Source organism: Diaphorina citri, unplaced genomic scaffold (assembly GCF_000475195.1).
Source record: "Diaphorina citri unplaced genomic scaffold, Diaci psyllid genome assembly version 1.1 scaffold1365, whole genome shotgun sequence".
Classification (NCBI taxonomy): domain Eukaryota; kingdom Metazoa; phylum Arthropoda; class Insecta; order Hemiptera; family Psyllidae; genus Diaphorina; species Diaphorina citri.
The window spans coordinates 59,818-83,537 of record NW_007378791.1 but is presented as its reverse complement, the minus strand read 5'-3'; the positions used below and the strand labels follow the sequence as shown (position 1 = coordinate 83,537).

The 23,720-nt window shown below is 37.3% G+C and overlaps 2 long non-coding RNA genes across 2 annotated transcripts; one reads left to right on the top strand and one right to left on the bottom strand.

Annotated features, from left to right (window-relative positions):
* Window positions 1–726: 726 nt before the first annotated feature.
* LOC113470057 lies at window positions 727–3,811 on the bottom strand. Its single transcript, XR_003393261.1, has 2 exons — window positions 3,580–3,811; window positions 727–871 (listed from the first exon to the last, which is right to left on the bottom strand). It is a non-coding gene; the product is annotated as an uncharacterized LOC113470057 (long non-coding RNA).
* Window positions 3,812–9,440: 5,629 nt separating this feature from the next.
* LOC113470056 lies at window positions 9,441–10,938 on the top strand. The gene is made up of 3 exons (XR_003393260.1): window positions 9,441–10,324; window positions 10,549–10,616; window positions 10,806–10,938. It is a non-coding gene; the product is annotated as an uncharacterized LOC113470056 (long non-coding RNA).
* Window positions 10,939–23,720: the final 12,782 nt, after the last annotated feature.

Here is a 23,720-nt window from a genome sequence, read left to right as displayed (position 1 = left end):
ACCTCTCCTATCAAGGAAAAAATAAAAACCTCAGTTGCATTACGTCCTCATGCAATTGATTAGTTTCATGCATGTCTGGCAGCACTATTGCATGACCTGTCATAAAATATTATCCTGACGTCTCGGCACAAACAAGAGTCTCATCTTCATCAGGACAGTCCTTTTCAATTCTCATCAATGTGACGAATACCCTATTGTTTGGGGTTGCAAAGTGGAAAATGATTAGGGAAAACTGCGCTTGAACCCTTCTCTCCTACATCTTGTACAACAATTTTAATTATTTTTTCCTTTCTTTTTGACGTAGGTGAATACTAAACGTTATATTATGTACATACCCTAGGTACATTGCTTTAACTTAACAAACCATTCCTTTTCATCTTCAGGACAGTCCTTTTCAATTCTCATCAATGTGACGAATACCCTATTGTTTGGGGTTGCAAAGTGGAAAATGATTAGGGAAAACTGCGCTTGAACCCTTCTCTCAAATGATTTGTTTATTCAAACAGTTCTTTTTTAAACGGAATCTATTTTTAACTGATGGTGCTCTAATTTGTTCTAGCGTTTTGCGTTTGGAGAAATGATTTTTTCAACAAATTTTCACATTTTAGAAAAATAATAATTAGAAAACGATGTTCAAATAGCATGCTAAATGAAAAGAAATTTCTCGTTTGATTTTTGTTTGTGCTGTCCTAATCAAAGTCTATTAAAAAATTATTAGAGAAATGATAGAGTTGAATATAATGTGGAACATGAAATGTTTTATTTACACGTGTATTTGTAAATGGGTAGCGGATTCTAAAAGCAAGTTTTGGCTGTCAGGCTGTCACCTACCTTGAACTTATCCTTTTCATTAGGGGGGATTCTCTCTTACCTGTGAACATAAAAAAAGAGAAACATTAGTTGCTTCAATTGAAGAAAGTTGAAAGCTAAAAGCAAACCCAAACTATTCAAAGTGACCGTCCTCAACAATCAAAGAAGAACCGCACTTGAATTTTTACAATAAACAAAAAATTGAAGAAAAAAAAAAATATTGAACTGTGGGCAGGCTGGAACCTGTAAGTGTTGGGAGGAGACGAAGGGGGAAGAAAAATAAGGTAAGAAAAACAGGAGGGAAGAGGGGAACAAAAGGGATAAAGATATTGTATTAGGCTCGAGTAGGACAAGGCTTATAGTTTGGTCACGTAGCAGTAGCACGTTCTCCCAAATAAAAAGAAGTCACAATCTTCAAAATAGGGCTTGGAATTTTCTCAAGCACCTCCAAACTCTTTTCTCGCCAAAACCTATAGCTATATCTTTCAAAAAGTGGCCTAGTGTCGGTTCCGGAATATTACCTGGGAGTTAACTTGTTGCGCTCGTTCGATTGATGGCCTGGTTCACAAAGTGAGTTTAAACTCCATTTCAGTTTAACTTTAGGATTAACTGATTGCTTAACCCAAGAGTTTAACTTGAACGGAATACTCACTTTGTGGGTATAAAATCGATAAACCCTGTCGAGAAGTATTCCACTAACGACATGGAGGAGAGAGAATCATTATCCAACTGGATGTCATCAAAATAGCAGAACGTTAGTACGAAATGTTCTGTTGTTTTATTTTTTTCTGCAAATTTAATTTTAAGCTTGAAAAATTCATACATTTTATCACGATTATGGTTCTTTCTATCGTGTTACCCCAAAAACAGTCATGACAAAAAAGTCCGAATGATTTTCAAATCTCAATTTGAAATTCGGGTGATTTTTCGGGGCATTGCCCTCTCAAAGGAAACATTAGGATAATGACTATGGTATTCGATCTCCTCACTACTTACTTCAGGTTCGAGTTCATACCCTGGAAGAAGGAAGAAAACTGTAACACACAACAAACGAGTAAACTTCGAAGGTAATAATTATGACTCCTAATAAATATCCCAAAATTGACTTGAACGAACAACGAACACAGCTGCGAATGCGGAGCAATTCGAGACGAGGCCCAACTCTTGTCCAGTTTTAGCAGAACGTACTGCAAATGATTCTGATAATGATAACCAATATCTTCTTATGTTCCACATTATTATCACGGATTCTCTCTCCTAACGTTTAAATGATACCACAACTCAAACAACAAAGGTTTCGTCGAGAAGCAAGTGGGGAAAACGAGCATAATAAAGAAAAAAGATTCGATCTCATTAGCGAAGTGCAAAACTTTCCCAAGTCGATTTTATATCAATTGCTTGACGGTTGAATCGGTTTACAGCTATGAATATCCTGTATAATTTCGCCAGAATAACGCTAAGAAAAAAAAATCGGTTGACACGAAGCAATATTACTTGAATGGCACCCAGGGGAACGTGTGAGAACAAAATATCGACCAGAAAGTGAATGTACACCTACACAGAGCGTACAGAGCTCACTACTTACTTCAGGTTCGAGTTCATACCCTGGAAGAAGGAAGAAAACTGTAACACACAACAAACGAGTAAACTTCGAAGGTAATGCGAATGCGGTGCGATTCGAGACGAGGCCCAACTCTTGTCCAGTCCAAATCTACCAGAACTGTGAACCTTGAAGGACCAAGCTGCTAGTGCAATAACAGAGCATCCATTAATTATTTGCTACCAATTCAAAATTTTAGATTCCAAAATTTTTCCAACTATCAGCAGAAATCGCAGAGCTTCTGCAATGTGCTCCACTCCACTTACACGAGACCACCGCAGAAAACGGAAGAAAGTAGCTTTCTTCTTTTATGCACTTTTTTTACGAGAATTAGAGGGGGGCGAATATTTTTTACATGAAAGGGTTTGTCGTGACAACGCCGCGACAAAACAATTAATGAGCGTCTTAATAAATCAAAAGAGTTGCCGCGGGCATAACGCGTGCAGCATGCAACTCGCTTCATCTCCAATGACACTCCTCAAGGAACTAATTATCACGAACATGTGCAGCGAAAAAGTGACCTCTTGGAAGATTTGTTTGGTCCTCAGCATTTCGTGTAAGAGTGATCGAAATTTTGCTTGTTAATGTTTCTGACGAATTTGAGTTCAATAGAGAGTTCAATTAGGTAGTTAATGGTATTCTATTTCTAGCTCGATGTCAATGCCAACAAGCCGACTTCATTTTAGAATGCTAACAAAGAGCTAACTTATTTAATCATAGTGCGCCTTTTTGCACCACTCTGACGAATTTGAGTTCAATAGAGAGTTCAATTAGGTAGTTAATGGTATTCTATTTCTAGCTCGATGTCAATGCCAACAAGCCGACTTAATTTTAGAATGCTAACAAAGAGCTAACTTATTTAATCATAGTGCGCCTTTTTGCACCACGGTGCGTTCTTGTCTACTGTAAAGGTTTTGGAATTTGGATTCGAACTCGTGAATGAATTAGCAAATTCATTTGTGGTGGGACTGATGGGTGAATTCTTCTCATGGGGAGTAGTCAAAAGCTCTACCCCAGGAAATGTAGTTGCAGCACGCTCACAACGACTAGTGTCTAATTTTCCTCCAAGCTTTACCTTGGCAGTTCCCCTCGCCCAGGTATAGTTTCTAGTAAGCTTTTAAGGCGAAATAAAACAATTTATTGTTTCTCCTACGAAAAATAACACGTACCTTCCCATGTTCAAAAGAGAGGAACGTTATTTGATATGTTCTCTCTCTTTGTTTCCAATTTCTCTTCCCCTGTCTCTTGTATTTCACACTTTCATCTACACACAAAATTACTTTGCTTACGTTTTTCCAACGTTTATAACGTTTTTCCTTTACATTTTCTTCTCGTTCTTCATTTTATCGCTCCAAGTCCAGCTCCTTTCTTTTTATTAAAATTGATGAAAGTCATTTTTATAAAGATATTCAAGTTTACTCCGTACTCTGAGTCTACGTTTATAACGTTTTTCCTTTACATTTTCTTCTCGTTCTTCATTTTATCGCTCCAAGTCCAGCTCCTTTCTTTTTATTAAAATTGATAAAAGTCACTTTTTATAAAGTTATTCAAGTTTACTCCGTACTCTGAGTCTGAGTTGAATTACACGAGTTGAATTAGCTGTACAATACGGGGTATGAGTGTAGTTGTCTTCTTAACAAAATAAGATCTTGAACTGAGCGTCGCGTAGCGTCATTTGACTCGTCCACTGGTAAACTGTAAACATGAGGTCCTCAGGAATAAATATAATGCATAATCATGAGGTAATTATATGTTGACAGTAACCACCACGAGGGTGTTCACCTGTTTATTAACCTGCCCTGCGGATAGATATCGACTCCAAGTCATCTGCTCGCATGGTTATCATATCCTGCAATACGGGGTATGAGTGTAGTTGTCTTCTTAACAAAATAAGATCTTGAACTGAGCGTCGCGTAGCGTCATTTGACTCGTCCACTGGTGAACTGTAAACATGAGGCCCTCAGGAATAAATAAAATGCATAATCATGACGTAATTAAATGTTGACAGCAACCACCACGTGGGTTCAGCTGTTTATTAACCTGCCCTGCGGATAGATATCAACTCCAAGTCATCTGCTCGCATGGTTATCATATATCCTGTGACATGACAAGTACTTCACATGGAGAGGTGATAAAAATCATGCAGCCTTTCAATTTAAAAACAAAATATCAGCACCCAGCTCTGTGTAGCAGACAGATAAAGGCTATATAATAAAACTGAACAAAATGCCATAAAAAAGTAAACTAAGGCACAAGGAATAACAGATGGTCGCGTCATATTATCTAGCAGACAGCCTGGTGAGACTTGGGTGTATTAAAATGCTGGGCTCAGCTTTCCATGCATCTGTACATAGTCAAACACGATGAATTGCACTTTGTCCATGCGGAGTGCGAATTCATGTTTGTGCAGAATCTGACTCGGGATGACCCCGGGAGAAGTTGTGCACATGCCCAAGGCACAACGTATTCTGACATGCCCCGATCTGAACTGGAAACAAAACTAATGGCCACAGACTCATGTTGACTTCATACGCTCTTTATGTTACCCTAGCTTTGGCCTTTTTTTTTTGTGGATTAAAATAATGAAGTGAAATATACTCATACTCAAATTGCCCATGCTATAAAGCTGTTCTTGACAGACCATCCAGTTATTTATTAATTACCCATTCATTAGAACGCGTTGATTTTCAAAAGACACTTGCTGTACCTTGTTGAGTGGTAACCTCCGTTGTTTAGTGGTAACCTCCGTTTTCTACCCGTTCGCTATTAATTTACATATTTGTATTTATAGGTAAGTAGATAAGTTCAAGCTCAAGCTTTGTCGTAACATCATAAGTCATCTTAAAACTGACATTTGAGAATAAGGTCATTTGCAATGTGTTCACTATAGAGTTTCTCTTTACAATCCTTGGAAAGCACATGCATCTTTAAAACAACCTTCCTAATTACATGTTTCAAATTGCACCAACTGTTCCACGTGATAAATAGCGGCCACAATGTATTCAGATTTGTTTGATACTGTGGGGCTCGGAGATGATGCACGTTGATTGCGTTATTCAATTTGAAAAGGGGTCTTGTTTAGTGGTAACGTACATTCATACAAATTGACCAGTCCCTAATTATTATGTGTAGAGCTCCGGGATGAAACATTGCGGGACATGAAGGAAGGAGACACCAGTCCTTTGTATTGCACAGCTTACAGGGTCACTAGGATAACACAAATCAGACAGAGAAGAATTATTTGTAATTTTGTACTCTCAGGATCAGGTCGGACACTGTCAAGAAGAATGTCTTGGGTGTGACAAGTAGAAATCGATCAGCAAAATCTAGCACCTGCTGTACTGGTAACAATAATATTATGAGATTGTTGAACCAAGGAATTAATTATGTCGCAAACACTCAAGATGTTTGAAAGCAAGGGCGTTCCTTCTTTTGTCTTTTGTTTGTGAACATTCTATCTCGTAAAGTTTTAACTATTTGAAAACCCTAGTGAGGTAAATCCGAGCCAAATACACGTGACGTCTCTTGACAGAACAGAGGGCACGACGTAATTCAAATGCTGTCTCCTTGTCTATTTCGCGGAAACACAATCTGTCAAAGTTTGACACTTTTGCTGAAAGTTCATTCACCCTATACTCGTGTGTTCTATCTTCACATAACTGATTCCCCCATTACAAAATGTCAGAAGAAGCCATGTGAGGTACAAGAAGAGCTCCTGAGAATCCTGGAGTCTGGATTGAGAGCACATGGAGCTGAAGTGAACAAATACTATGACTTAGCATCACACGACTTGTTTGTTATTTACTCTCTTTGTTCTTTATTCTTTTTAATCATAGTAATGCACTTTTAAAAATACATTATTTCTGTTTACACTTGTCTTCTATATCCTCGCTCCTCGCTAGCTCGATATATCTCATAACAATAACATTGACAAGACAGACTATACGAGTACGGAGTATGCTTTACGATGAATGCGATGTCGTTGCTGTCGCTATTCGCTTACGATGAGAGATGCGATGACTGCAATTTATTATTTCCATGTACTACAGATCCAGGCCTTTCCGTCCGGAAGTCCCAGGATAAATATACAATACCCAAAGTAGGAGACGACACTTGCATGAAGGTAACGGGACTTTGGGTGGCACTATTGAAGCCCGTGCATAGAAGTGTACTTGTGACACCAATAGCCAGTTCAATTATAAAAAAAATGCAGTATATGGACTTTTTGTTGAACTGTTCACCGAGAGAACTCTTATGAATACCTCTGAGAGTATTTAGATAATAAATAGCGTATTTTCCTTTCATAATGTTAATGCGCATTATCTTAATTCGAATTTTTCTTTCTCAAATGTTAATGTTCATTAACTTCCCCTCCTCTCCTTTCACGAATTTTGTAATGTAGCTTTTTTCTCGCATTACGATCCGCCATCTTGTTTTACATTAGGAATATAGGAAGTTTTGGCGGTAAAATTTAAAATTTCATCAGTTAATTTTTTTTTTAATCGTCAATTTTTACCCCTCACTACCAAACTTCTTCCATTTTATTATCCCCACCCCTGGAAAATCCTAATGCCAATGCGCATTAACATTACGAAAGGAAAATAGGCTTGTTCACGTGGTAGTTGTGTGTATTTTGTAGACGTGGTAGTTGTGTATATTTTGTAGACAACTGTGTTGTGGAAATAATTTAGATTGCATTGATGTTCTGGATATGGCTTCCAGAGTGCATTACTGAAATCAGTGAATAAGTTTAACATGATAGTATGTCATTGGATATCAATGTTTACATTAACGATATCGATCAGGGATATTCAAAGTTGCGTCCACCTATGTGAGTTGTTCTTTAAGCCTCCTGGGTATACCTTTAATGTATTTGAACAGTAATAATAATATGCCTTGAAGATATCAGTAATCATTGCACATTTGTAAGAAACGAAAACTAATCTCATTCTTTGACCAATTCCTTGTTTTGAAATTTCTAACCCGAAACAGGAACAGAATCGGTCATCTTGAGGAGACGTCAGACTGCGAGGACTCTCTGGAACCAATTGAACCAATAGCTTGGACTCAAACCATGCTCGTATGATCGCGAGGGAACTGGTTGGTTCACTCTTCTCCGTAGTGGATCGGGGATTAGCTATTAGATCAACACTTGCGAGTCAAGGTCAGCCACAAGTAATACAGTAGTCAGTTCTCGAAAGAGTACAATGCAAAACCCTCGCATGGCCCGCGGCTACTATCATCTTCACAGCTCACAGGTCGTGGTATCGATGTATGGTAACGGTGATACTTCTTCACCACTGGGGTACCACATGAGGTACGTACTACTCGTGTAATGATTTGTGATTTCTCATTTCTCCCCATGAGGGGAAGAGATTTCGACAATCGTTTTCTCGATTTGGTTCTATGTGCCTTGTTCGGTTGAAGACTTGAGCTTTATTCGAGCCGTATGATAGATTTCTTGCATGGAATAATGATACATGCTCGTTAATGTACCTACTTAGTATTCTTGCACACTCAATGTACCTCTACTTATTTACTAAACACTCGAGAATGACGAGGAAGAGGTAGAGAGGTATAAAACCCACGTCCTCTTGTGTATTATGTTCTCTACTTAGGTACTTCTTTATTCTTCTGCCAGTCAGGTTTACTGTTAGACGGAGCTGTACGAGTCTCTCATTATGATTTTGTCATTAACAAATTGTCAAATCCAGGTGACAAGTTCGCTATTGTGGTGTGCCAATTGGAAATTATTATCTACTTAAGTGTGAAGCTTGTGAGCTGACAGCATTGCAAATGCAATTAGACCAGTGGTAAATGCAGTGGAGAGAGTGCTTGGAAATTATACGGAGGTTTCTGCGAAGTCTTGCTTCTATCCAGTCTCGGATGATTTTCAAAAGATTTTATAAAGTTTCTTTGCTAGACATTTTCGCTATTTTTTTCCTGGAAAATCCTAATGCCAATGCGCATTAACATTACGAAAGGAAAATAGGCTTGTTCACGTGGTAGTTGTGTGTATTTTGTAGACGTGAAGACGTGGTAGTTGTGTATATTTTGTAGACAACTGTGTTGTGGAAATAATTTAGATTGCATTCATGTTCTGGATATGGCTTCCAGAGTGCATTACTGATTTATGCAAATAATTTACCTGTCCTGGAAATTGTACATTTCTGTGTTGCAGTAAAGCAATATCCTGAATTACTTGTTGCACATATCATTTCCCGGCAACTAGTCTGATAAGAGATCAGAAAGCTCAAGCTAGATCTGTTGTTATGCCATTGGGATTATAATAGCACTGTAATGTAGATTGTACGGATTAATTTGAAATTCAAAATTATATTTATTGTTCTATGCAGGGATAGTATACAGGGTGACAGGGTGTCCACTTGACATCATTGACAATTGACTATTAGTTTGTCAGTTGTAGGCTGTCAGCTGTCAGTTCTGTAGGTCTCCACAGTTCATAAAATATATCGTGCTCCTCGAATTCTATAGCAATAATAATGATATAACTTTACTGTACATAAGTAGAGATCAAAAATTGAACGAGTTACATTGGATGTTATCAGGAATTGCAAAATCTCTACTATTTCTATTCTCCATTTTCTTCTGGTATGGAATATCATCGGACCCACGCTGTACGCGGGTAATAGCTACCATTAATTATTTAGGTTCAATTTCCCTCCACTCCGCTTGCTCTGGTTTTGCGCTATAGGATTTTCATTTCCGGGTGCCTCTTCAATTATTTTAATATCTTGGAATCTACATGAATAAAATCTATTGAAAATGTTTCTCTCTCTAAATACGCGTAGCATTGTAAAGGAAAAGGATTTCCATGGAGCACCAAGTACAGGTGCTACCGCGTATAATGACAGGAACTTGCTATCTATTCTAACAAGAACCTGCCAGTTATCGTGTCTTATCTGGTGGGGATCATCTCATGTGGTCGATCGATGGTCAGTGAGGTTTCAGTCAAGATGACTACAGGATTTCCATGGAGCACCAAGTACAGGTGCTACCGCGTATAATGACAGGAACTTGCTATCTATTCTAACAAGAACCTGCCAGTTATCATGTCTTATCTGGTGGGGATCATCTCATGTGGTCGATCGATGGTCAGTGAGGTTTCAGTCAAGATGACTATCACTTGCACGAAATACGCATGGAAAACGGACAGATCGACGGAAGTAGAGATGGAGGATAGGGATGTCAGGGGTTTAAACACAAACACTTGAAAGTTCGGCTGATGTAAAATAATACATGGAATAGTAAACGGTTTACTTACTCTGCTATTGTTAAATAAATAGAAATGTTAGCCCGCACCTGACAGCAATGATGTCTTGCTGATGAGTTCTAATAAGAACGAAACGAGTCATAAGCTGCTCATATTCAAAGTTCCCTAACGAGAGACAAACACTTGTCGTGATGCAGTTCGATGTTTTTATGTATTTGTAATCATTTTTCCAAAAGCTCCTGGAAATCTTCTAAGAAATCCTCGTGTTTTCTGTGTTAATCAAAGTGTTTGATTTCTCCTCTTTCGTCTGTCTTGACTTCTCAACACCTCTCTCCACTTATTCTCAGCTTTCTGAACGTTACAATTTCTCTCGCTCTCTCCAGGGATTCTGAAATCTTTGAGTGGAAATACAAACAAATTCCATTAATTTCAAGAAAGAATAATTGTACCTAGAGACTCGGGCCGCGGGAAATTCAATTAACAAAATAATGTTCATATTTCCTTTCATTATTATTTTCTATGTAACACTCGAGAAGAAGGAAAAAAAGCGTTTTCAATTTCGTTTTATAACATTAAAAACGAAATTTTGATTGAATTTTAATTCAATAAAAAAATTCCTAGAATGGTGGCATTTTTTTCATCCTCTCCTCGCCTATGATAAAGTCAATTTAAATGTAAAGGTATAGGCCGCGGGAAATTCAATTAACAAAATAATGTTCATATTTCCTTTCATTATTATTTTCTATGTAACACTCGAGAAGAAGGAAAAAAAGCGCTTTCAATTTCGTTTTATAACATTAAAAACGAAATTTTGATTGAATTTTAATTCAATAAAAAATTCCTAGAATGGTGGCATTTTTTTCATCCTCTCCTTGCCTATGATAAAGTCAATTTAAATGTAAAGGTATATTTTGTAACGAATTTCATTCGCGCTTGTGGAAAATTGAAACTGTCTGGGATATTTAGATGTAGGTGTGTAATATACAATATTTATTCTTTAGTAGATGTGACAAAAAGTGAATATTAATTTTAATCATCCTGAGATGTGAAAAGCAGTTCTTTTCACAGTTTTCATTCTTAATACATAGCTTTAGTCTTGAAGTATAGACCCACGTTATCTGTCAATCTGGGCCATATAGTTTAAGGGATTCCCAACTGTAGGTGTGTAATATACAATATTTATTCTTTAGTAGATGTGACAAAAAGTGAATATTAATTTTAATCATCCTGAGATGTGAAAAGCAGCTCTTTTCACAGTTTTCATTCTTAATAGCTTTAGTCTTGAAGTATAGACCCACGTTATCTGTCAATCTGAGCCATATAGTTTAAGGGATTCCCAACTTCGATTAATGCAAAGGCCGCATAGGAGTTTATTTATTTATTTATTATTTTTTTTTTATTTTTTTTTTAAAAACTTTCATGCGAAATCGTAAGATGAGAAATGGTAGTTTTATCCAGTGGAACCGGGGCCTACACCTGAGTGCGTTTTACAAAAGGACGTAGCAAGGTAAGCGTATGACAGGAGATAACGTTTATCTCGGTTATGTTATTATTTTTTTTTTTTTTTGCAAAAAAAAAAAAAAAAAAAACTTTCATGCGACATCCTAAGATGAGAAATGGTAGTTTTATCCAGTGGAACCGGGGCCTACACCTGAGTGCGTTTTACAAAAGGACATAGCAAGGTAAGCGTATGACAGGAGATAACGTTTATCTCGGTTAGTCCACGTCAACTGATAACACGAGTAAACAAAAACAAATTGGGATATATATAGTAGTGTTGTGGCGTCATTACTGCCAAATTTTCTTTCTAATTGAGTTGAGCATTTGATCTAATTAGTAAGTGGATAAACTGGCTTTCTACGATGTTTTTGATTAAGGCTGTAACTTATGCCTTCATATAGATTACTTCTCCATCCTATTGTTCATTTGTTTTACCTGGAAATCGAGGGAACTTATATTGGAATGATTCAATTGATACTATGCCAATAACTTAAATCCTTTTCCTTTCCTTATTTGTCCCATCAGATTCCTCCATCTGCAGGCACTGGAAATATAAACCGGCGGCGATTATAGGAACAAAATATTACACCCATTAACTTAACTCAAACCAATACACAAATCATTTAACGTTCGCGAATAACAAGATAACTCATTACCTACATCATTTAGCACTTTATCAGTGCGTTCAACTTTGATGCAAACACTCATTACGTCCTGTAATAACTCGCTAATTATTACTATTCCACTCGAAGTAGATTTTGCACAAATCATGAGGATGATAAGAATTTTAGCTTGTGCTCAACATTCTCGAGTAATATTCTAGGAAATTTTCCTCAATGGTTTTCCCTATCAAAAAATGCCTTTATTACAGAGAATAATGCACCGAGTAAGTTCAAATCTACTTACCGACTTCATAGTGGCGCTACCTAGCGGACAAAAATAGCAACTGCATTAAGTCTGACGTCACAAATCTTTGAACTTTTTCATTATAAAAATTGAACTTTCGACCTTTTACAGCTGTTTTTTCGTAGTTTTGACCTCAGATTTGGATTTTTCCCAACTTTTTACATAGAATTCGACCATTTATTTATAATTTTTACCCATTTGCAACTCCTCCATTACCCATTCATTAGAACGAGTTGATTTTCAAAACACACTTGCTGTACCTTGTTGAAGATGACACCCCCGTTTTCTACCCGTTCGCTATTAATTTACATATTTGTATTTATAGGTAAGTAGATAAGTTCAAGCTTTGTCATAACATCATAAGTCATCTTAAAACTGACTTTTGAGAATAAGGTCATTTGCAATGTGTTCACTATAGAGTTTCTCTTTACAATCCTTGGAAAGCACATGCATCTTCCTAATTACATGTTTCAAATTGCACCAACTGTTCCACGTGATAAATAGCGGCCACAATGTATTCAGATTTGTTTGATACTGTGGGGCTCGGAGATGATGCACGTTGATTGCGTTATTCAATTTGAAAAGGGGTCTTGTTTATTGGTAACGTACATTCATACAAAATGACCAGTCCCTAATTATTATGTGTAGAGCTCCGGGATGAAACATTGCGGGACATGAGGGAAGGAGAGACCAGTCCTTTGTATTGCACAGCTTACAGGGTCACTAGGATAACACAAATCAGTTCTTTTATTTCATTATATTAATCAAAAATAAAAGCTTTCTCTCTCTCCTTCTCTCTCACTCTTTCCCTACCTCTCACTCTCTCTCTCTCTTCCTCCCCCTCTCCTCTTTCTCTCTCTCTCTCTCACTCCCCTATCTATTTTCCTCTTCCCTCTCTTCAGAGTTTAGAGCTCATTTGTAAGAGGACCTGAGATCTTCAAGAGTAGGTGTAACGTTGTAAACCAAATTTGGCGAGGAGAATATAAAAATGGTTAAAGGTAGAGATACGTAATATGAATTTTACTAGTGGTTTAGTGGATTGTATGGGCTAAAATGTTAAAATCCATAGAACAATAATGGTAGGGGAGGAGAGAGAGGGAGAGAGCAAGGGAGGTTTAGGGTCGAGGGAGGCCGCGAGAGAGCAGTATGGAAGGGAGGGGGGAGAGGGTTAGGGAGGGGTTGATGACCCAACAAATTATTTGATGAATGAGAAAGAGAGAAACTTTCTGGTTTCCGTGAGGTAACACCATAGAAAGAGAGTAGAGTTGAGAGAGGTTACCACACAAGTTTGACGTTTTTTCTCTCCCAACGTGGTTTAGAAGTAAAATATTGCACACATTAACCGGTTAAAAAATGGATTATATTCGAGACCTATACTCTACGTGGTTTGATGCAGTATATCATGCTTAGTTTTAGTTTCTTCTGGTGTCAGCAAAAAAAATATAGTTGTGCTCTATGTCCGGTGTGATCCATAAATGGATCACATCAGAAATTACCCAAATTAGGGCTCCGTTCTCCGTACCTAGCGCTAATTCGTGTTTTTATGCTTCGTACACAATGTGATTGTGAAGATTTGAGGGCAAATTATTCCCCCAAACCGAGAACACTGACCAACGCAACGACATCGGCAGAATGCAATACCAAACCACTAGCGGAAGTAACGTCTTACCTATAGGATTCTCCTGGTTAAGACGGTTTGATGCAAAATCTACGTGCGTATCGATCATTTGTTTATTTTTGGTCTAATGTTATACCTTCAATCGATAAAACCGTAATAAAATGTCCCTGTAAGTATTTTTTTTTTTATATACTCGTTTCTACGTCTCTTGTTCCATTAATAACAACAAACATTTCTGATCACTTCCATTTCTAATCGAGTTTTAATCTGGGAAAACTTGCTCATATTCTAAACATACTTCAATGTCCAATCCACACATAACCTAACTACCGAGCCGCCATCTTGTGGGCAGCACAGCATTAACAACTCAAATAAAATGAATACTATGTCAAGAACATGGCACACAATTAGTACGAACGAAACACGCCATCTTGAATATTATGTTCCCATTGTGAAATGCTCCGTTTAAGATGTAATATTATGAATCATGATGAAAAATAAGAAAAAATATAAATAGTATTTTATAACATGTTCATGTTTAAGATCAAAATTCCGACGAAAACAAAAAATACTAAAGATAAACGATATAAAACTACAATTTAAGCTAAAATGCTAGAAGAGTCTGTCTTGAAAAGTAAATGCCTTCAAGTGACCGGTTTGGTTGTGGTTATGTTTGATCTCATCCTGGCTCCTGGCAGTATAATCAACATCTAGGTTAGTTGAGTCTTAATTAGTACGAAATGTTCTGTTGTTTTATTTTTTTCTGCAAATTTAATTTTAAGCTTGAAAAATTCATACATTTTATCACGATTATGGTTATTTCTATCGTGTTACCCCAAAAACAGTCATGACAAAAAAGTCCGAATGATTTTCAAATCTCAATTTAAAATTCGGGTGATTTTTCTGGGCATTGCCCTCTCAAAGGAAACATTAGGATAATGACTATGGTATTCGATCTCATTAGCGAAGTGCAAAACTTTCCCAAGTCGATTTTATATCAATTGCTTGACGGTTGAATCGGTTTACAGCTATGAATATCCTGTATAATTTCGCCAGAATAACGCTCATTACAATGTTGCCTTATTAAGTTACCACATTTTCATATCTCAGTACAGCTTCCATAATGAGAGCATTGTCCGGCGAAAGGAAAAAAAATCACAAAAGCAGCCTTCCTAATTACATTTCCGACGGGGGAAGGGGGGAAAAGGAGATGTGAGCCTTTTATCCAGGATGGCGCGGAGGGAAGAAGGGACAAGCCAGGAATAAATGATTCGATCTCATTAGCGAAGTGCAAAACTTTCCCAAGTCGATTTTATATCAATTGCTTGACGGTTGAATCGGTTTACAGCTATGAATACCCTGTATAATTTCGCCAGAACAACGCACATTACAATGTTGCCTTATTAAGTTACCACATTTTCATATCTCAGTACAGCTTCCATAATGAGAGCATTGTCCGGCGAAAGGAAAAAAAAAATCACAAAAGCAGCCTTCCTAATTACATTTCCGACGGGGGAAGGGGGGAAAAGGAGATGTGAGCCTTTTATCCAGGATGGCGCGGGGGGAAGAAGGGACAAGCCAGGAATAAATACCAGCCAGGGACCTGCGTTGCAAATGTCAGTCATTTATCAAAAAAATATATTCATGATGCTGCGGTAAGGCCCCTGTTTGTTCTTTTTCCGAACAACAAAGGCTACAAAGTGGACACGGGCAGATGGGCATTCCAGCCCCCTCGGATCCCTTGGAACCTAGCTAATACTCCCAGCAGTAGTGTTATCTGGAATGAAATATTGGACCACATTAAATATTTCATTTTTCTTTGCCACAATTCCATTGTTTGTCTCTCGGGCTTGTCTCTAGTCCTCTGCTCCCCTTTTTTTTTGTCGGGGGTTTTTTGTGTAATTTTTATGGAGTGTATTTTATTCGTTCCTTTATTTTTGGCGTAGGGTACGTACAAATGAAGATATTTTTCGTTCTGAGAACTCAGCTAAGGACGAAAGAAAGGTCATTCATTGCCGGCTTTCCGTTCATGGTACAAAAAGCCTTGGCTCCTGTCCGCAGGTCAAAGAGGTAAGGATTTGTACTGATTGTGAAATACGGCGACCATGATAATGATATCTGATGAAATTGGTCAACTTTGAAACTTCTTTTTCAAGGGGGAAAGGAAGGGATAAAATAGGGTACGTACAAATGAAGATATTTTTCGTTCTGAGAACTCAGCTAAGGACGAAAGAAAGGTCATTCATTGCCGGCTTTCCGTTCATCCTGTCCAGGTCAAAGAGGTAAGGATTTGTATTGATTGTGAAATACGGCGACCATGATAATGATATCTGATGAAATTGGTCAACTTTGAAACTTCTTTTTCAAAGGGGAAAGGAAGGGATAAAGTTGTGAAATACGGCGACCATGATAATGATATCTGATGAAATTGGTCAACTTTGAAACTTCTTTTTCAAAGGGGAAAGGAAGGGATAAAAATCCTTTTCCATTTTCACCATAATAATTTTGGGACCACTCATATCAGAGCTACAGCACCTACCTAAGTTACAACCCTTCCGCAAGTAGGTATTTATAATTCAGATTTTTCCACGTGTTCAAAATGACGCCTCTCGACCAAGCCCTTAGGTAGCCATAATTTAGACTTTTCCATTTTCATTTAGATACCTTTGAAATATTCATTTTTATGATGCCTTCTTTACCCCTCGGACTAATGTTCTTGAAAGTGGAAAATGATAGTTTACTTTTGCTCTCACTGAGACTGGAGGGGAAGGTGAGGCACACCCAACCGCTCGTAAATTGTCCACAAGACAATGGGGGATTGAAATATTAAAATGGAAGGAAAGCGAAAGGGTTAAGGTTCACCCAACCGCTCGTAAATTGTCCACAAGACAATGGGGGATTGAAATATTAAAATGGAAGGAAAGCGAAAGGGTTAAGGTTAGTTGGGAAGTTGGGGTACCCAGATGTTCAAATTTTACAATGCATTATTATCTATACCTATTTTCTTATTATTTTTCTCAGAAACAATGGCCAAACCCTTCCCCCCTATCCCTTCTCTTCCATCACTTCTCGAAATGGGAAAATCTCCCTCTTTCTTTCTTCCTCTTCGTTTGCTATCTCCTTTATCAGGATGTTTTCTTTACATCTCTGGACCATGTTTTAGAATTCCCTTTTCTTTTCATCTTCCGATTCATTTATTCACTTTTGTTGCGAACTTTACTTATTGTACTCCCAAAGCTTTTCTTATCTTGTTCCTCTGGGCAGCAATACTACTTCCAGCACAAAGACTTTGGGAGGGATAGCAGGTCAAGATAGAATATATCTTACAGACAGGTAGTAAGTATTTAGGTTAAAGAAAGAAGGTAGGGTAGGTATATTTCTTCTTACTGATGCAGCTCTGAACAGCTCAGTGGTAGTTTTTCCTAACCAACTTAGTCACCTAAAAATGACTGCAAGTCCCTTCCACAAAAGTTCACCTCGCACATGAAAGCTCTAGAAGCACGTGATGTTTTCTCAACCATTACACCAAGACTTCCCCATTTCCCCTCCACAAAACAATATGGAGTGGCAAAGGTTGGCTTGCAAGAAAGAAGGTAGGGTAGGTATATTTCTTCTTACTGATGCAGCTCTGAACAGCTCAGTGGTAGTTTTTCCTAACCAACTTAGTCACCTGAAAATGACTGCAAGTCCCTTCCACAAAAGTTCACCTGGCACATGAAAGCTCTATAAGCACGTGATGTTTTCTCAACCATTACACCAAGACTTTCCGATTTCCCCTCCACAAAACAATATGGAGTGGCAAAGGTTGGCTTGTCATGACTTTCTATGCCGTGTCAAAGGCAAAGCTCCTTGCACAAGTAAAGGTCTCCTTAGAAATGATATAAATTTTCCCAGTCGCCTAACTAGCAAACTACCTCTAGGAAAAAACTTGTAATGGGTTCCGATGTTAACAAGAAATAATTACACTTCTCTCTTGTCATTTTTCCTTTTTTTCATATCTGTTTGTTTGCTTTTAATTTATCATTTTCCCGTCCAAGTACATAGGTATATGAAAGCAATTTGAACATTTTGTAGTTTGCACGCAAAGAACACAAAGCTAGAAAAACTTGTGATACCAAGTTCCACACGGCACACGAAGTTTCGGCTCTTATTTCCATGTCAGTTTAAATTTAGAACGACAGACAAGCTTGAGGAAAGGTCGCACACAGAAAGCAGATTGTGCTTTCCGTTCAAAGTTGAACTTTTCATAGTTCAGATTGAAAAGCTTGATGTTTTGTATAGGTCAATAATACTTTGAGCAATATTTACTTTGAACAAGGTATCTACCTACAGAGTCTGAAATACTGTCAGGTATTGTTCTCAAATCTTACAACCTTTCGAAAAAGATAAGCTTGGTAGATTAGAGGTCAGTTTAAATTTAGAACGACAGACAAGCTTGAGGAAAGGTCGCACACAGAAAGCAGATTGTGCTTTCCGTTCAAAGTTGAACTTTTGATAGTTCAGATTGAAAAGCTTGATGTTTTGTATAGGTCAATAATACTTTGAGTAATATTTACTTTGAACAAGGTATATCTACCTACAGAAAGTCTGAAATACTGTCAGGTATTGTTCTCAAATCTTACAACCTTTCGAAAAAGATAAGCTCGGTAGATTAGAAGTTGAACTTTTGATAGTTCAGATTGAAAAGCTTGATGTTTTGTATAGGTCAATAATACTTTGAGTAATATTTACTTTGAACAAGGTATCTACCTACAGAGAGTCTGAAATACTGTCAGGTATTGTTCTCAAATCTCACAACCTTTCGAAAAAGATAAGCTCGGTAGATTAGAAACACCCTGTACACAAAATACCACCAACACCCTGAATACAAGTCCGTGACGTCACTCTATAAAATCTTACAAAGTTGATAAGTATAAGATTACAGGATTTTCATTTAGAAAAGATAATGTCACCCATCCCTCTCGTCTCCACTCCGCCCGTAAGATAACATCTTGATTGATAAATTTGAACATTTTCCGTATAATATTTAACAAGGCAACTTTAGGAGGGGCACAATTTTTTGTCAAGGATTTAGAAGATATTGTGGCAGTCTTCTTCAATCCCCTGGTAGTTACCCCTTGATGTATTTTTTAATCCGTCCTCAGTTTCGCTTACCCCTTTGTCTACCATGAAGTTCTTTCTTCATATTTGAGATGAAAACTTGTCCTGGGGACATGAAGAGACCTGTTCTAAATTTCCCTCTCGTCTCCACTCCGCCCGTAAGATAACATCTTGATTGATAAATTTGAACATTTTCCGTATAATATTTAACAAGGCAACTTTAAGAGGGGCACAATTTTTTGTCAAGGATTTAGAAGATATTGTGGCAGTCTTCTTCAATCCCCTGGTAGTCCCCAAATTTACCCCTTGATGTATTTTTTAATCCGTCCTCAGTTTCGCTTACCCCTTTGTCTACCATGAAGTTCTTTCTTCATATTTGAGATGAAAACTCGTCCTGGGGACATGAAGAGACCTGTTCTAAATCTAAAGGCTTAGTTTTAAGACACTTTACAAGTCTTGTAATTTTATAGAGGGGTTCTCATAGGGGTTGAAGAAGTTCCGTTCGATATGAAAGCTAAAGACTTGGTATCAAATCAGTTGTAGTGCAAGTCTTACAATACTGGGGTCTGAAGAGGTCTGGTTCCATGTTAAAGTTAAGGGATTGATTTTAAGATACTTGTAAGAAGAGGTCTGGTTCCATGTTAAAGTTAAGGGATTGATTTTAAGATACTTGTAGCACAAGAGTAAGGAGATGTGAAGAGGTTTCTTGCATGAAGGTAACGGGACTTTGGGTGGCACTATTGAAGCCCGTGCATAGAAGTGTACTTGTGACACCAATAGCCAGTTCAATTATATATATATAAAAAAAATGCAGCATATGGACTTTTTTTCCAAGAAACGAGACGTCGGAGAATTTTTTCATAATGTTTCTAAATAAAAATGGAATGAACTTCTTCTGAGGAGGAAATAGACGTCATTACACCCTTTAAAATTTTGTACACCAAACACCATCCACCACCATCCTTTCTAACTGTTCCCTCTCCCCTAACTACCATCGTCAGTAGCTATTCCAAGTTCGGCCATGCCTTTTCCACAAGTTTGGCCATGCCTCGGGATGAACTAGCAGGATTCCGGAGCGAAGCGACGGAATTCAGCTAGTAACTTATAAAAGCTAAAGGCTTGATTTTAAGATTGTTTATCTTTGGTAACACTCGGCGCTATATCAGCTATCAAGCATAGCATGGAGCAGCGACACGGTTCAGACACATTTAGATTCTAATCTTTCTCCAACTTTAACATTCTGAGATTTCTGAGTCCAAAGATTTTTGATAGATAAAACGCGATAAAGCCTTTACTTTCGTACCTTTTCACTTTTTTCCGTAAAGGTCATCAAGTTTATAGTCAGGAAAGAGAGACAATGTTCTAGTTAGAAATATTAATTGTGATGTTGAGGATGAGGGACTAAAAATTTCTAGAACTAGAAACAATATTTCTTTAGGTCAGAGTTGTCAATTAGTAAGGATGGAAGAAAATGTGGGATTTCAAAAGCGCTGAACATTGCATGAAGGTTGTTCTGCAGTCATTTTCTAGTAAAATTTATAATAGAACCTAAAATTAAACGTCAGGAAAGAGAGACAATGTTCTAGTTAGAAATATTAATTGTGATGTTGAGGATGAGGGACTAAAAATTTCTAGAACTAGAAACAATTTCTTTAGGTCAGAGTTGTCAATTAGTAAGGATGGAAGAAAATGTGGGATTTCAAAAGCGCTGAACACTGCCTGAAGGTTGTTCTGCAGTCATTTTCTAGTAAAATTTATAATAGAACCTAAAATTAAATCAAAAGATTTATTTTCCGGCTGATGGAAAAGGTAGAATGTCCTCAAATTGCTCTCTTCCCGCCCGCCAGTCCATTTTCTTAATAACGAATTCTATTGTTTCGAGTAAAATGCATTAAACGAATCCTCGATATGTTTCTACTATCTAGCTATCCTTTTAACTGTTAATAACGAATTCTATTGTTTCGAGTAAAATGCATTAAACGAATCCTCGCTATGTTTCTACTATCTAGCTATCCTTTTAACTGAAATAAATTTTTAAAACGTTCACAGGCAAATGACAGCTATTAAAGCCTGGGTATACCCGTCACCCGTCGCTCCTCATGGTAATGGTTATGCGGCGGCCTGGGGAACAGATAGATAGTGATGGGAAGCGGGGAATAGGGAGGGGGTCTAGAATTATTTTGTGACAAGAGTTTTACGGATAGGAGAGAGAAAAGCACTTAAGATTTCACTTGAAAAGAGCTCTGGAAAGTTGAAGCAGCGATGGAATTTTATTGTGGTATTGACAATATAGACAAAAGCGGGAAAGTAGAGACACTGTGAATGTTCATTAGAAACAAAACTCAAGTACTTGCTTGCTGAGAGAGAATCTCAATGTAAACAAACTGTCATTTATATTAACGAAACACGCCATCTTGAATATTATGTTCCCATTGTGAAATGCTCCGTTTAAGATGTAATATTATGAATCATGATGAAAAATAAGAAATAATATAAATAGTATTTTATAACATGTTCATGTTTAAGATCAAAATTCCGACGAAAACAAAAAATACTAAGATAAACGATATAAAACTACAATATTTAAGCTAAAATGCTAGAAGAGTCTGTCCTGAAAAGTAAATGCCTTCAAGTGACCGGTTTAGTTGTGGTTATGTTTGATCTCATCCAGACCGGTTATGTTTGATCTCATCCAGACTCCTGGCAGTATAATCAAAATTTAAAATCTAGGTTAGTTGAGTCTTATCTACTTTACATGAGTGAATGAAAAACCGCAAGGTGTGTCCTGAAAGTGAGTTTAACATGTGAAACGGCAAAAGGTTCGCGTTTTCCAACAGGAGTAAATTGTTGCTGCGATATATATGAGGAAACAGGAAATAAACTTCTGCACTTTAATTGAAATTATTACCAACACAAGAAGGTAAGGAGTGCTCATGGAGCAAACTACACATAGCTCCCGCTAAAAATCCCGAAAAATCTCACTCTTTCACTAGATTTCTTTACGATTTGAACTTGAAGGGTTCGAAAATTTGATAGTTTTGATTTCGGCACATCCACTAACAGCTAATAGATCTATTTCTTCTCTCACTTAATAGAAGTCCACGAACGATTTTATTCTTAAATTCAAATATTCGAAAATTTCGTAATTTTTGACACATTCACCGAAAAACCTATAGTTGATGGTGGATGTGCCAAAATAACACATTTTTCGAATATTTCAAGTTAAGAACAAATCGTTTGGAAAACTCCTATTGAGGAGAGAAGATATCATCTCGACAATATCAGTAGTCCAAAGTGGATTACCAGCCTTGTTTTCTAATATCTGTTTACGATTTGAACTTGAAGGGTTCGAAAATTTGATAGTTTTGATTTTGGCACATCCACTAACAGCTAATAAGATCTATTTCTTCTCTCACTTAATAGAAGTCCACAAACGATTTTATTCTTAAATTCAAATATTCGAAAATTTCGTAATTTTCGACACATTCACTGAAAAACCTATAGTTGATGGTGGATGTGCCAAAATAACAAATTTTTCGAATATTTCAAGTTAAGAACAAATCGTTTGGAAAACTCCTATTGAGGAGAGAAGATATTATCTCGACAATTTCAGTAGTCCAAAGTGGATTACCAGCCTTGTTTTCTAATATCTAAAGATGTTTATATGCGTAGCATATACAAATGTTCACAGGAGACGGTAGATTAAGTTCATCTACTCCATGAGATCGATCTCACATCTAAAACACATAGCTCCTGATGTATTACTCTCTTCCTCCTCAATAATACGAGAAAGCAAGGAGGCGAAAGTTGCGTGTGTTTAAGCTGTTGAAGGGTCAATAGGAGGGGGAGAACCACGATGCCGTGACTTTTAAATTAAGAAAAGAACGAGGAAGACAAAACGAAGGAAGAGAAAGACGAAGATAAGCAGAGGCAAAAAGAAAATGTGCTGGTGCCCTTGGGGATGTTACCCTGAAAGCCAAAAGTCGAGGCCTCCTTCCTCCCATCACTCGATTGCCCACCTTCTATCTACCCATATCTTTACTTTGAAGATACATTAGCTTAATTCAATTCTCCGTGTTATAATATTATTGACCGGTTTGTGCGCGTGAGAACCGAAGTGGAGGATAGAGGGAACAAGGGAGGTAACTAGATGGATATAAGGCAGAAGGAGGCGGGGGGATGTAAAGGTAGATAAAGAGGTACTCGACTTTTACTTTTGGCACGGACACCTTTTTTTTACCACGTTTTAATGTAAATTCTGCTGTGTGTCCGTAATTTCGTATCTCCTAGCTTAATAGAATTTCTTTACCATGAAGTTCTGGCGTTGCTAGCTCAGAGGAGTTCAAAGAGAGTTTTCTCTGTATTAGTTTCACAAACTTTTACATTAGATGGGAAATAAATTTTCCTCGCGTGGTAGGTATGGTATCCAAGTTTCCTTTGAGAATTTTTAATTTATAATTTCCCAACCAAGGACCCGCTTGTCTCTTAAATTTTTATTCTTGCCCTTCTCTTTTCCCTGACCTTACAGACTCCCCACTTTCACTCTTCCTTCATCTCCATCTTACTTAATAATGAACGGGCTTTTCAGCCCTACATGGAAAGTAGGGAACAATTTATTGAAAAAGGTACCATTTTCTCAATTTAAAAAGTAGATTGATCTTCAAATGTACCTAATACCTAAGTGACACTACATAGTTGGAATACGTTTGGCTAATGCACTCGAACCATTCTTTCCATTCCAGTTAGGATAATTTTATGATTATTGTTTTCAGAAAATGTTGTTTTTACTTGTATATACGTAACTCAAAACGACAGCTTTACAAATTGTGCTTAGCATCTACATTCATTAGCAACATGAACTTTACTTCCATTACTCGTATGCTTCTAGTATGAGATCATTTCCTTCAGCAGTATTATCATTATTAATTACAATAGTTGTATCTGTTCGTTAC